The 13,092-nt window shown below is 49.1% G+C and overlaps 1 protein-coding gene across 1 annotated transcript in view; it reads left to right on the plus strand.

Annotated features, from left to right (window-relative positions):
- The window catches only part of LOC142257496 (uncharacterized), a 66,323-nt gene that overhangs the window by 24,817 nt on the left and 28,414 nt on the right, over positions 1–13,092 (plus strand). The gene's annotated exons all lie outside the window — the stretch shown is intronic.

The following is a 13,092-nucleotide window of genomic DNA, read 5'->3' on the forward strand; positions in this document are numbered from 1 at the left end:
ATACATGGGGACCGCCGCGACTATCCCACGGGGATTGTCACCATCACAGCACCTTGCGGTTAGGTGCAACATGAGGTGGGACTTATTAACACTCTTCCTTATGACGTGATCCTAGGAAGGGATCTGCCCTATTTTTGGACTTTATGGAGGGGACCCCCTAAGTCCCCTCAGATATTGGTTGGTCCGGGACCTGAGCCCTACAATCCTGAATCCGGGACACCTGCCGTAGGGGTCACCATGATAGGGACAGAGTGTGAACCCGGTAGGTCACCCCTAGAGGTATTGGCAGGAGAGGCTGAGACGGTCGAGCCCATCCCGGAGTTGGAGGCGTCCCCGGATACGTTTGGGACAGCCCAACTCCAGGACCCTACGTTAATACATGCCCGGAGTCGGGTGACAGTAGTTGACGGGGTGGCACAGCTGCCCGGTGCCCAGGTAAGGTACCCCCATTTCGCTCTTAAGCAGGATTTACTCTACCGGGTAGATGAAATACGGGGCGTGGGGGTAGAACAGTTGGTGGTGCCCCAGCCGCATCGCCGGCGGGTCCTCGACTTGGCTCATAAACACCTGATGAGTGGCCACCTAGGGGTCAAGAAAACGCAGGAGCGAATATTGCAAAGGTTCTATTGGCCCGGGGTCTTCGGGGAGGTAAAACGGTTCTGCGAAACCTGCCCGGAGTGTCAGCTTACCGCACCACTGACCCATTTTCGCAGTCCGTTGGTACCGTTACCCATTATAGAAGTCCCTTTTGAACGGATAGGGATGGATCTGGTGGGGCCCCTTGTAAAGTCCGCTCGAGGGCACCAACACATCCTAGTGATCGTTGACTATGCCACCCGGTATCCCGAGGCGATACCTCTCAGACATACTGCAGCAAAGCTTATAGCTCGGGAGTTGTTTGCTGTGTTCTGCCGGGTGGGGTTGCCCAAGGAGATCCTTACGGATCAGGGAACCCCATTCATGTCTAAAGTGACCAAAGAGCTATGCCGGCTACTCCAGATCAAGCAGTTGCGTACGTCTGTGTATCATCCTCAAACGGACGGTTTAGTCGAGCGTTTCAATAAAACCCTGAAAACCATGCTAAGAAGGGTGATCTCAAAAGACGGGAAAGACTGGGATATGATGCTTCCCTATTTGATGTTTGCCATACGAGAGGTGCCACAGGCATCCACGGGGTTTTCGCCTTTTGAATTGTTATACGGGCGACATCCCCGGGGATTGTTGGACCTGGCAAAAGAAACATGGGAACAAGAGCCCACCCCCCATAAAAGTGTGATCGAACACATTTTAGGTATGCAGAACCGCATAAGCGCGGTCATGCCAATTGTGAAGGAGCATTTACAGGAGGCTCAGGCCACGCAAAGCGGCCGCTACAATAGACAAGCCACCGTGCGGACCTTTAACCCCGGGGATCGGGTGTTGGTATTAATCCCCACGGCGGAGAGTAAATTCCTAGCTCAGTGGCAAGGCCCCTACGAGATAAAGGAAAGAGTAGGGGTGGTTAACTATAAAGTATTGCAGCCCGGTAGGCGGAAACCTGAACAAATATACCATGTCAACCTATTAAAACCTTGGCAGGAACGGGAAAGCCTGATGGCTGTTTTTTCCCCACCTCCCTCCTCTTCGGGTCGTTCACATCCGGCTCCAGCGACCTCCGGAGAGGACGAACCGGAAGTAAGGATTGGAGAAGCCCTCACCAAGCAACAGAGGCGAGAGGCCAGACGGTTGGTTCAGCAGAACCCCGATGTCTTCTCCGAGCTGCCCGGTAGGACCAGTCTGATACGACACGATATTGTCACCGAGCCCCACCTGAAGGTACGCCTGAAGTCATACCGGGTACCGGAGGCTCGACGACAAGCCATATCGGAGGAAGTAAAGACAATGTTACGCCTGGGGGTCATCGAAAAATCCCGGAGTGAATGGGCTAGTCCGATTGTCCTAATACTAAAACCCGATGGCTCCTTAAGGTTCTGCAATGACTTTAGGAGATTGAACGAAATATCCAAGTTCGATCTCTACCCCATGCCCCGGGTGGATGAGCTGATTGATAGGCTGGGACAGGCGCGATATTTCACCACGCTCGACCTGACCAAGGGGTACTGGCAGGTGCCACTGACGGAGTCCGCCAAGGAGAAAACCGCTTTTGTTACGCCGGAGGGTCTCTTCCACTATGTTGTCTTGCCTTTTGGGTTACATGGCGCTCCGGCCACGTTCCAGAGGTTGATGGACTTAGTGCTGGAACCCCACCAGGCGTATGCATCAGCGTACCTGGATGACATCATTATTTACAGCTCCGATTGGCAGACCCACTTGGAACAGGTACAAGCGGTGGTGGACGCGCTTCGAACAGCCGGATTGACAGCCAATCCCAAGAAATGTGCATTGGGACTCACGGAAGCCCGCTACTTGGGCTACGTGATAGGCCAAGGAGTGATTAAGCCCCAAATTAACAAGGTTGAGGCGATCCAGAAGTGGCCTAGACCCCTGACCACGAAGCAGGTTAGGGCCTTCCTGGGTATCGTGGGGTACTACAGGAGGTTTGTAAAGGATTTTGCGGGACTATCAGCCCCCTTGACGGACCTTCTCAAAGGCAAGAAGTCCGTCATGGTGCGCTGGACTCCGCAGGCCGAGGACTCCTTCCGGGCCCTGAAGGAGGTCCTGTGCGGACAGCCCGTTCTGGTCAACCCTGATTTCCGGAAGGAGTTCATTGTACAGACTGACGCCTCGGAGGTCGGCCTGGGGGCAGTGCTGTCTCAGGTGGTTCAGGGGGAGGAACACCCCGTCACCTTCTTGAGTCGGAAGCTCACCCCTCCCGAGCGGAATTATAGCGTAGTGGAGAAGGAGTGCCTGGCGATCAAGTGGGCCTTGGAGTCCCTACGCTATTACCTGCTGGGACGGCAGTTTCGCTTGGTGACGGATCACTCTCCACTGGTCTGGATGAGGTCCGCCAAGGAACGGAATGCCCGGGTTACCCGGTGGTTCCTTTCTCTGCAGAACTTCCGGTTTACGGTTGAACACCGGGCCGGTAGGTTGCAGGGCAACGCCGATGCCTTGTCCCGCGGCCCGTGTTTGATGGCTGGAGTTCAACCCCGCACGCTTGAACTGAGGGGGGGGGTATGTGAGACTGTGACCGGGGTTATCTATGACGGCCGGTATGTCTCGCCCCGGTTGTGCTCACTCCATGATAGAAAGTAAATCCACTATAGGGTTAATGCTGTTTCCCTACAGGCTGAAGGGAGGGTTAAATAGAATCAGGAACAAGGGCAGGTGTGCCGGGTGTGAGGGAGTGAACAGAACTCCCTGAGTTTTCTGCTGGAGAGGCACATGTATTGTGATGGACTTTTGTTTGGACATTAAAACCGTGTGCTGTGAACCTTAATGCCTGGATCCCGTGTCTTCTGCTGCGCAGCCGACCGTGCTACCTCACAATATATATATATATATGTGCCGCCCCCGTGCCAGCAGCCGACGCTGCTCGGATCCGAGCCTTCAGGGGTGGTGGCTCGAGGGTCTCCGGACCCGAGGGTCTCGCAGACACGCCGAATAAATGGGGGACGTAGATGTACGGGCTAGGCCGTAACCAGTTTGTGACGCCACCCACGGTGTTTGGTGAGGTGGGTCACCACCGCTGCTGTTATGGGGCACCCAGGGGAGATGTTGTGCAGCAAGTTGTTAACCCCTCTGTGGGCAGGGATGGTGGCCACGGGACCCGGTGGGATGGTGCAGGGGGATGGCGACCGCAGGGGTGCTGGAGTACTCACGATTAGAAACACACACAAGTCTGTGGTAACAAAAGATGGTGGTGGCCAGTGCCGCGGTCGGTTGCGTTCTGGATCCCCCACCCGGCTGGTGGTCTCTATCTCTTCCTGCACATGTTTGTGTTAAATGGATCTTCCCGGTGTGAAACTCGGGAGTCTGCTCCCAGCTGGATGTGGCCTAAGGAGCCGTGCCCGCAGACGCTAGCCCGTGGGATCTCTGGGCCTTGGTGGTGACCTCTTATCCCTAATCGGTGGGCTGTTGTCTTCTATGAGGGACTTTGGGTGGGACAGGACCTCTAGTCCTCGCCTCAATTGGTTAATTAACCAGTTCCAGTCGTTTCTGGTTCCTGGCTTCAGGGTCCGAGTAACCCCCGTTGTGCACGATTTCCGGTCGGGTCCCTGGTGTAGGTACCGGCGGGCTACAACCCTGTCCCGGTCCACCTCGGTTCTGCCGAACCGTCTTCTCGTCTCCTGCTGACGGAGACCACTGTCTGCCTCTTAGCCAGTGGCACCAGGGCTCCAACCCTAGCGCTGTTCAACTTGGACTTCTCTGCTGGAGCTACACCTAGCTCCAGCCCACACTCCTCTCCAAACTTGAACTAGAAGCTATCTGCTGTTTTCCCACCCTCGGGCTGTCTAGACTCCTAGGTGAGCGTCTTCCAACCTCCTGGTTCCGCCCCCTGGCGTGCCTATCAGTCCCTGAGGGGGGTGATGGGTTTACTGGTCGCTGTGTGTTTCCTAATGAGGGAAGGTGTTATGCGGGGCCCTATTTGTGACTACCTGGTTTTGCCAGGGCGTCAAATATATATATATATTATGCAAAAAGTGGTTGATCCCTAAGGTGACACATAGTTAGTGACCGGGCCTGGTATCAGTTTGCATTTGTCACAGGCAAGTATGTGAGCAGGGAATCCATGCATAAAGGAGACTGAGGACACAAGATATATTAGCATGCGTCAGTAAAGAGCACAAAAGCAGGGAGCACGTCAGTAAAGGGGGTCGTGGAGAGAGCCCCCCCCCGCGATCCGCTGTATAGCAGCTTCATCAGGGGCAGCGGGGCAGTGTGACAGCTGGTGATGGAGGAGTATGCATGCAGCACATTCTCCAGCCTCTCCCCATTCAGTTTCATCACTTTCCATCCGTTTCAGTCTTTTCCTCAGGCTCCAGACCTCTTTGTTGGGTCCAGCAGGAAATTACTCGCATTTCCCATTGATTTGCATTGTACTCGCTATTTGGCACGATGGGATGTTTACGTCCCGCTCAGCTCCGCCCCTCCGCTTCTATTAGCCGGCTGCCACGTGACGTCGATGTGACGCCGAATGTCCTTCCCACTCCAGGAAGTGGACGTTCGCCGCCCACATCGAGGTCGTATGGACGGGTAAGTACGTGTGACGGGGGTTAATCGTTTGTGCGTCACGTTCAAGAAATTGAACATGCCGCACATACGATGGGGGCGGTTACGATCGTATACGATATCGTATGCGAAATCGTAACATGTAAAGCAGGCTTAAGATATGACAGTTGAGGGAAAGTTGAGTACGCTCCTCATAAATGCTTTTTTTCTTATCACTTTACACTTTTAGAAAAACCACATAGAACTATATAAAAAAAACTCACCAAAAGGAGCCAAGACAGATGATGTATGCGCACACAGAATGTGGTGAGCCTTCCTCATAAAGATGGCTGCAGCCCGGATGCAAGATGCTGATGAACAGCCACTCCAACCTCCACACTAGAGGTGTCATCATCATCATCTGTCTTGGCTCCTTTTGGTAAGTTTTTTATATAGTTCTATGTGTTTTTTCTAGCAAATTTGGTGTAGGGACTCGCAAGTGTGAGAATCCTTGACGAACGGATTGCGAGCTTACATATTTTGGGCCAAAATATAAACTAATATCTCACTATTTGAGGTATGGCACATTTTATCGATTTTTGCAGGATATGTGCTGACGTTCTGAATTCAGGTGGTAAATTGGTGAGCCTGTCATGTGTAAAGGGTGCTTTACACGCTGCGATATCGGTAACGATATATCGTCGGGGTCACGTCGGTAGTGACACACATGCGGCGCAGTTACCGACATCGCAGCGTGTAGCACAAATGAGCGACGATCAATGAGCACAAAAACGTGACAAATCGTTGTTCGTTGACACGTCGCTCATTTCCTTAATATCGCTGCTGTGACAGGTACGATGTTGTTCGTCGTTCCTGCGGCAGCGCACATCGCTACATATGACACCGCGGGAGCGACGAACATCTCCTTACCTGCCTCCACCGGCAATGAGGAAGGAGGTGGGCGGGAGGTTACGTCCCGCTCATCTCCGTTCCTCCGCTTCTATTGGACGCCTGCCGTGTGACGTCGCTGTGACGCCACACGACCCGCCCCCTTAGAAAGGAGGCGGATCGCCGGTCATAGTGACGTCGCAGAGCAGGTATGTGTGTGTGACGCTGCCGTAGCGATAATGTTCGCTACGGCAGCGATCACACAATATCGCACATACGACGGGGGCGGGTGCTATCGCGCTCGACATCGCTAGCCGATGCTAGCTATGTCACAGCGTGTAAAGCACCCATTATGCACTCATATAGTGCTAACTGACCCGCCTGACCTAGTGTTGTGCGTTATTTATAGGCTATAGTTAAGACACTGTGCATCTCGCGTATCTGTGTGAGATGCACTTATATATAGTGCTGATGGGCCCGCCTGACCTAGGTTTTTGGCATCATTTATAGGTCACAGTTCAGACACTGCATCTCACTCATTATATGATGGGCTCCCAGTGCAAGCCTTATGAGTGTGCATGTCTAATGCTAAGCAGCCGTCCCTCACCTCTAGTGTGGAGGTTGGAGTGGCTGCTCATCAGCATCGTGCACCCGGGCTGCAGCCATCTTTATGAGGAAGGCTCACCACATTCTGTGTGCGCATACATCATCTGTCTTGGCTCCTTTTGGTGAGCACTTTACACTTTTAGTAGAATAGCTGATGTGTGGATTACAGCTCATGTGTGGATTACAGCTCATGTGTGGATTACAGCTCATGTGTGGATTACAGCTCATGTGTGGATTACAGCTCATGCGTGGATTACAGCTCATGCGTGGATTACAGCTCATGCGTGGATTACAGCTCATGCGTGGATTACAGCTCATGTGTGGATTACAGCTCATGCGTGAATTACAGCTCATGCGTGAATTACAGCTCATGCGTGGATTACAGCTGATGCGTGGATTACAGCTGATGCGTGGATTACAGCTGATGCGTGGATTACAGCTGATGCGTGGATTACAGCTGATGTTTGGATTACAGCTCATGTGTGGATTACAGCTCATGTGTGGATTACAGCTCATGTGTGGATTACAGCTCATGTGTGGATTACAGCTGATGTGTGGATTACAGCTGATGTGTAGATTACAGCTGATGTGTGGATTACTATATACGGATAAGGCTGCACATCAAACTTAGATAATAGTATAATGCCTCAAGCATATGGAAAAATGTGAACACAGCTCCGCCCCTTTCGGCCATGTTTTTTCCATCTCCTATATAAGACAGTCCTTGGTTACCCCTCTCCACACACAGCAGTTTTTAATTGCAATGAGATGACACACAGGGTCACAGAGCTAGGGACCCCAATATAGAGATATACCTTGACGAGGTTTTGGGGCTCAGTTACATTGATCAATGCGATTGCTAAATATCTCCTTTTTCCTAATATTCATGGCAGGTATGCAATTCATTATTCACATGTTCCAGTTAGCAAGTAGCATTTTTCATTGTATTTTCCAATATTTTTCCATATGCTTGAGGCATTATATGAGGCATTATACCATTATCTAAGTTTGATGTGCAGCCTTATCCTTATATAGTATGTATTTTTTGGCTTGCACTCAGAATACATATATTAGTGCTCACTTCAGTTATCCTATTCAGTCAGATGTGTGGATTACAGCTGATGTGTGGATTACAGCTGATGTGTGGATTACAGCTGATGTGTGGATTACAGCTGATGTGTGGATTACAGCTGAAGTGTGGATTACAGCTGAAGTGTGGATTACAGCTGAAGTGTGGATTACAGCTGAAGTGTGGATTACAGCTGATGCGTGGATTACAGCTGATGCGTGGATTACAGCTGATGCGTGGATTACAGCTGATGCGTGGATTACAGCTGATGCGTGGATTACAGCGGATGGGTGGATTACAGCTGATATATTCTACTTGTTTCTAGCTGAGATAATGAACTTTATCTTGGTGGTTGTTAGTAAAAATTCGTAAACCGCTTAAAAAATCAGTGAAGTAGATAAATCCCCGCCCGGACGGCAGACACCTCCAAGAGCTGCAGGGATTAAGTACGGTGATAGACACCATTATTATTAATCACAGCCTCCATAATAACAGGGTCTGTCCCGCATGACTGGTGCCAGCAAATGTGGGGTTAATATTCACATACGTAATTACTGCAAAGATCTGCAATCACATCAGATATTCACCAATTCCTCATTTACTCCAACATGTTCCTGCAGCAAAAAGAGGAAACAAATGTAGCATTAACCCTTTACTATTATCCTCTAAACACCAACACACACTTATACAGTGCAAACGTGAGAAAGGGGCCACTAAACCAGTGTGCACTGCATTCACTGACCAACTGGCCCTTAGGACTACAAAAGGAGTGTATATATATATATTTATATATATATATATATATATATATATATATATATATATATATATAATGTATATATATTATATTCCTTCTGATAAACCCCTCACTCCACGTGTTATATGCCATTCATTACAATCAGGGGTTCTGGTCACTATAACTCCAGCAACGTATGTTTATATATTCATTCTCCATTTAATAACAGAAGGTCTCAGAAATAACGAAGCAGTGACCCTAAATATACCGTCACACTAAGCGACGCTCCAGCGATCCCACCAGCGATCTGACCTGGCAAACAGGCAGATCTCCACAGCGATCAGAGATCAGCCTCCAGCCACCAGCGACCCATGTAACGACGCTGTGCTTCATAACCATAGTACACATCGGGTTACTAAGCAAAGCGCTTCACTTATAGTTACCCGATGTGTACCTTGGCTACGTGTGCAGGGAGCCGGCTTCTAGAAACTGCGACGCTGGTAATGAAGGTAAATATTGGGTAACCAAGCAAAGCCTTTGCTTGGTTACCCGATATTTACCTTGGTTATCAGCGTCCACAGAAGCCGGCTCCCTGCTTCCTGCACAATCATTTGTTGCTCTCTCGCTGTCACACACAGCGATGTGTGCTTCACAGTGGGAGAGCAACAACTAAAAAATGGTCCAGGACATTCAACAACGACCGGCAACCTCACAGCAGGGGCCAGGTTGTTGCTGGATGTCACACACAGCAACATCGCTAGCAAGATCGCTTTTGCGTGACAAAAAAAGTGACTCAGCAGCGATGTTGCTAGCGATGTCGCTTAAGCCCGCTTTACACTCTACAATATATTTTACGATGTGTCGGCGGGGTCACGTCGTAAGTGACGCACATCGTAAGGTATGTTGTAGCATGTGACAGCGACGTGCAATTGCCGTTCATCGCACGGACGTCGTTCATTCCTGACGACTTGCACGTCAGGTTGTTAATCATACCCGGGGTAGCACACATCGCAGTGTGTGAGACCCCGGGAACGATGAACTGCAGCTTACCTGCGTCCTGCAGCTCCCGGCTGGCAATGCGGAAGGAAGGAGGTGGGCGGGATGTTTATGTCCCGCTCAACTCCGCCCCTCCGCTTCTATTGGCCGGCTGCCTTGTGACGTCGATGTGACGCTGAACGTCCCTCCCACTCCAGGAAGTGGACGTTCGCCGCCCACTTCGACGTCGTATGGAAGGTAAGCATTTGTGACGGGGGTTAATCGTTTGTGCGGCACGTTCAACAAATTGAACGTGCCGCACATACGATGGGGGCGTTGCAAATCGCATACGATATCGTATGCGAAATTGCAATGTGTAAGGCAGGCTTTAGTGAGACGTGGCCTTTTAACAGTTATATTCTTCTGTACGCCTTTCTTTTGGGAAAACAATTTTAAATGTGATCCCAGATCTTTCATCTATTGGGTTAATACTGTCAAGGTAGAGATTTTGGGTAAAGATAGCTAATGGTATCTTCATACAGGGTATCCAGAGACCGGTGCCGCATTAGCTGTATATCAGTGCCGATATTAATGAATCAGACAGTGATCACACAAAACGTGGTCTCTCCTTGAGCCAGCGTCATCCACTGAACTCGTATATTCTATAGCTTAGATTTTAGTATTACATTTCAACCTTCAGACATGTACAAAAAGTATCAATCTGTTTTCTCTCACACATCGAAGCCGCATAGGGAGAGTTGGGGAGTGTAGGTACACAAATTTCATCCCATAGATGGCACATTCCTTCTTTGTGTGGAACTACTGATAAGCATAAATACTTTCTTTGTTCATTGTTTGTACATCTGTTCACTTATTCTTGGTAACCCTTTCATGACTATACAGTTTAGGATTATATTATGGGTCTATGCGATGGCTACATAGACAGACAGATAATTATGCAACTACATCTATATTTTGATTATTTACATACACAGATATTCTTATTACGTTTAAACAAACAAGCTATCACTTAGGCCACCTCCACAGTCCCCCCTTAATAAAATATCTGTGAATATTGTTAACCTTAAATTTTAAAGATTTTTCCCATTTAGATATATTTTATTTGGGACTAATTTGTGACTTACCCCCCTTGGGACTCTAATTATATTTATATATATATATGTGTGTGTGTGTGTGCTTTCCATGAGATTGTTGTCTAATACAACACTACAGGATTTAACCCCCCCCCTTAAGTACTTATTGTATTTATTAAAAATAACTTTATCATTTATAGGGGCTATTAGAATTGGCGTTATTACTTTCATTAGGGCACATTATCTTATTTTAAAATTACCACATAACTAAAAAACAATTGCTACAGATTGTCTATGGTTCTTCTTTCCGGATATGAAACAAAAAGGAGTATGCTTGGTCAGTGCTAGTCCACTTAGGGCCACTTCGTGAACCTGGATGATCTGTTCTTGATAAAAAAAACAAAACATGATGAGGCTTCATGTAAACAGTTTGTGACGCTGACTTGGAAAAAAAACCCTTCTGGAATAATGGGTAAAATAGCAGCCGCTTTCTGCTTCGGTTGTTTCAGGACCGTTGGTTTCTGAGATGTGACGTTAACTTGCGTGTCACTGCCAGTGCTCAGCAGACTAGGCCGGGGACACAACAGCCTGATGGGATAGGCTCTTCCAAAACTTTTCCCGAAATAAAAGAGTCCATAGCTAGCATTTTGTATTAAGGAAAATCACTGAATATATTCATATGAGTTAGTAGGAGACAAAAACATTTATAAATTGTTAGGTTACATTAACCAAACCACATTTTTGGGTCTATGAAATGGCTGAATTAAGTATTTTAGATTACTCAATTCGTACTCTTAACAGTCCCCCCTTGACTCACTTCTGCCATTTCCAAATACCAAGGGTACCGTGTTCCCTTAGGAAAAGAGGAAGAAAGATCTGTTGGGAAATCCTGCCTGACTGAACGTTGAGGCATGGGTGGAGAGGGGAAAGGGGATTCTTCACTGGTTTGAGACCAAGGACCCCTAGACGAGTCCTTACCCTTTGTAGTTGGACTTTCCCATGTCTCAAGGCTCTCTAGAGGGGGCTTTACACGCTACGATATCGTTAATGTTTTATCATCGGGGTCACGCCGTTAGTGACGCACATCCGGCGTCATTAACGATATCGCAGCGTGTGACATTTTTGTGCGACCTAAAACGATCGCATAAGTGGCACAAATCGTTTGCCCTGGAGAGGTCGTCCTAAAACCAAAAATCGGTCACCTCTCATTAGCGATATTGTTCCTTGTTTCTGCGGCAGCACACATTGCTGTGTGTGACACCGCAGGAGCGAGGAACATCTCCTTGCCTGCGTCCACCGCCAATGCGGAAGGAAGGAGGTGGGCGGGATGTTTACGTCCCGCTCATCTCCGCCCCTCCGCTTCTATTGGACGGCTGCTGTGTGACGTCACTGTGACGCCGCACAAACCGCCCCCTTAGAAAGGAGGCGGATCGCTGGCCATAGCGACGTCGCAGCGCAGGTAAGCCGTATGACGGGGGAGCGCGATTTTGTGCGCGACGGGCAGCGATATGCGCGTGTCGTCCAAACGAGGCGGCGGGTACGCACGATAGCGACATCGTTACAGATATCGCTACCGTGTAAAGCCCCCTTAAGTCCTCTTTTCTAACTGTTTTGGCAATGATGGTTTGAGACTGTACAGGTCTTTTTGAAAAGGATAAATATGAGCAGGACACTCAGTACAGCTCCGATGGATTGACCCTTCTGTAATGCGGGGCGTGAATCCATGTTGTCCTGCCGTTGAGCTTTATCGAAATTTAGGATTATATTATGGCTCTATGCGATGGCTACATAGACAGACAGATAATTATGCAACTACATCTATATTTGATTATTTACATACACAGATATTCTTACGTTTAAACAAACAAGCTATAGATTAGGCCACCTCCACAATACCACTTACCCTTAATACTCCCAACATTCACATGTAAGAGATGGATCATAGAGACCTATTAGTAGGTATTGACACTACCTCAAGTTTATAAGAATTACCCCTGGTTTACTGGAGACAAAAAAAAACTCCAAAAATTACAGCATCACAGAGGAGAAAAGAAAAACCTTTCATAAAATCCCAATAGTGACCTCTGCCAAAAAGTCTCCCCCATCAATGTAGATTCATATGGTCGGGTCATTCACATTCCACAGCGGCAAATCAATATCAGGTGTAGAACTCTTACCCTGCAATATAACTAGACCTGACCCTGTGTGCCCCAGACTCCTGCCCTAACCAGGGCAGCACCCCGCACTACACATGGGGAGAGAGAGCGACAGACCCCGCACTACACATGAGGGAGAGAGAGCGACAGACCCCACACTACACATGGAGGAGAGAGAACGACAGACCCCGCACTACACATGAGGGAGAGAGAGAGACAGGCCCCGCACTACACATGAGGGAGAGAGAGCGACAGACCCCGCACTACACATGAGGGAGAGAGAGCGACAGACCCCGCACTACACATGGGGGAGAGAGCGACAGACCCCGCACTACACATGGGGGAGAGAGAGAGCGACAGACCCCGCACTACACATGGGGGAGAGAGAGTGACAGACCCCGCACTACACATGGGGGAGAGAGCGACAGACCCCGCACTACACATGAGGGAGAGAGAGCGACACACGGTTTATGAGTA

Source organism: Anomaloglossus baeobatrachus, chromosome 1 (genome assembly GCF_048569485.1).
Source record: "Anomaloglossus baeobatrachus isolate aAnoBae1 chromosome 1, aAnoBae1.hap1, whole genome shotgun sequence".
In the NCBI taxonomy this organism is placed as follows: domain Eukaryota; kingdom Metazoa; phylum Chordata; class Amphibia; order Anura; family Aromobatidae; genus Anomaloglossus; species Anomaloglossus baeobatrachus.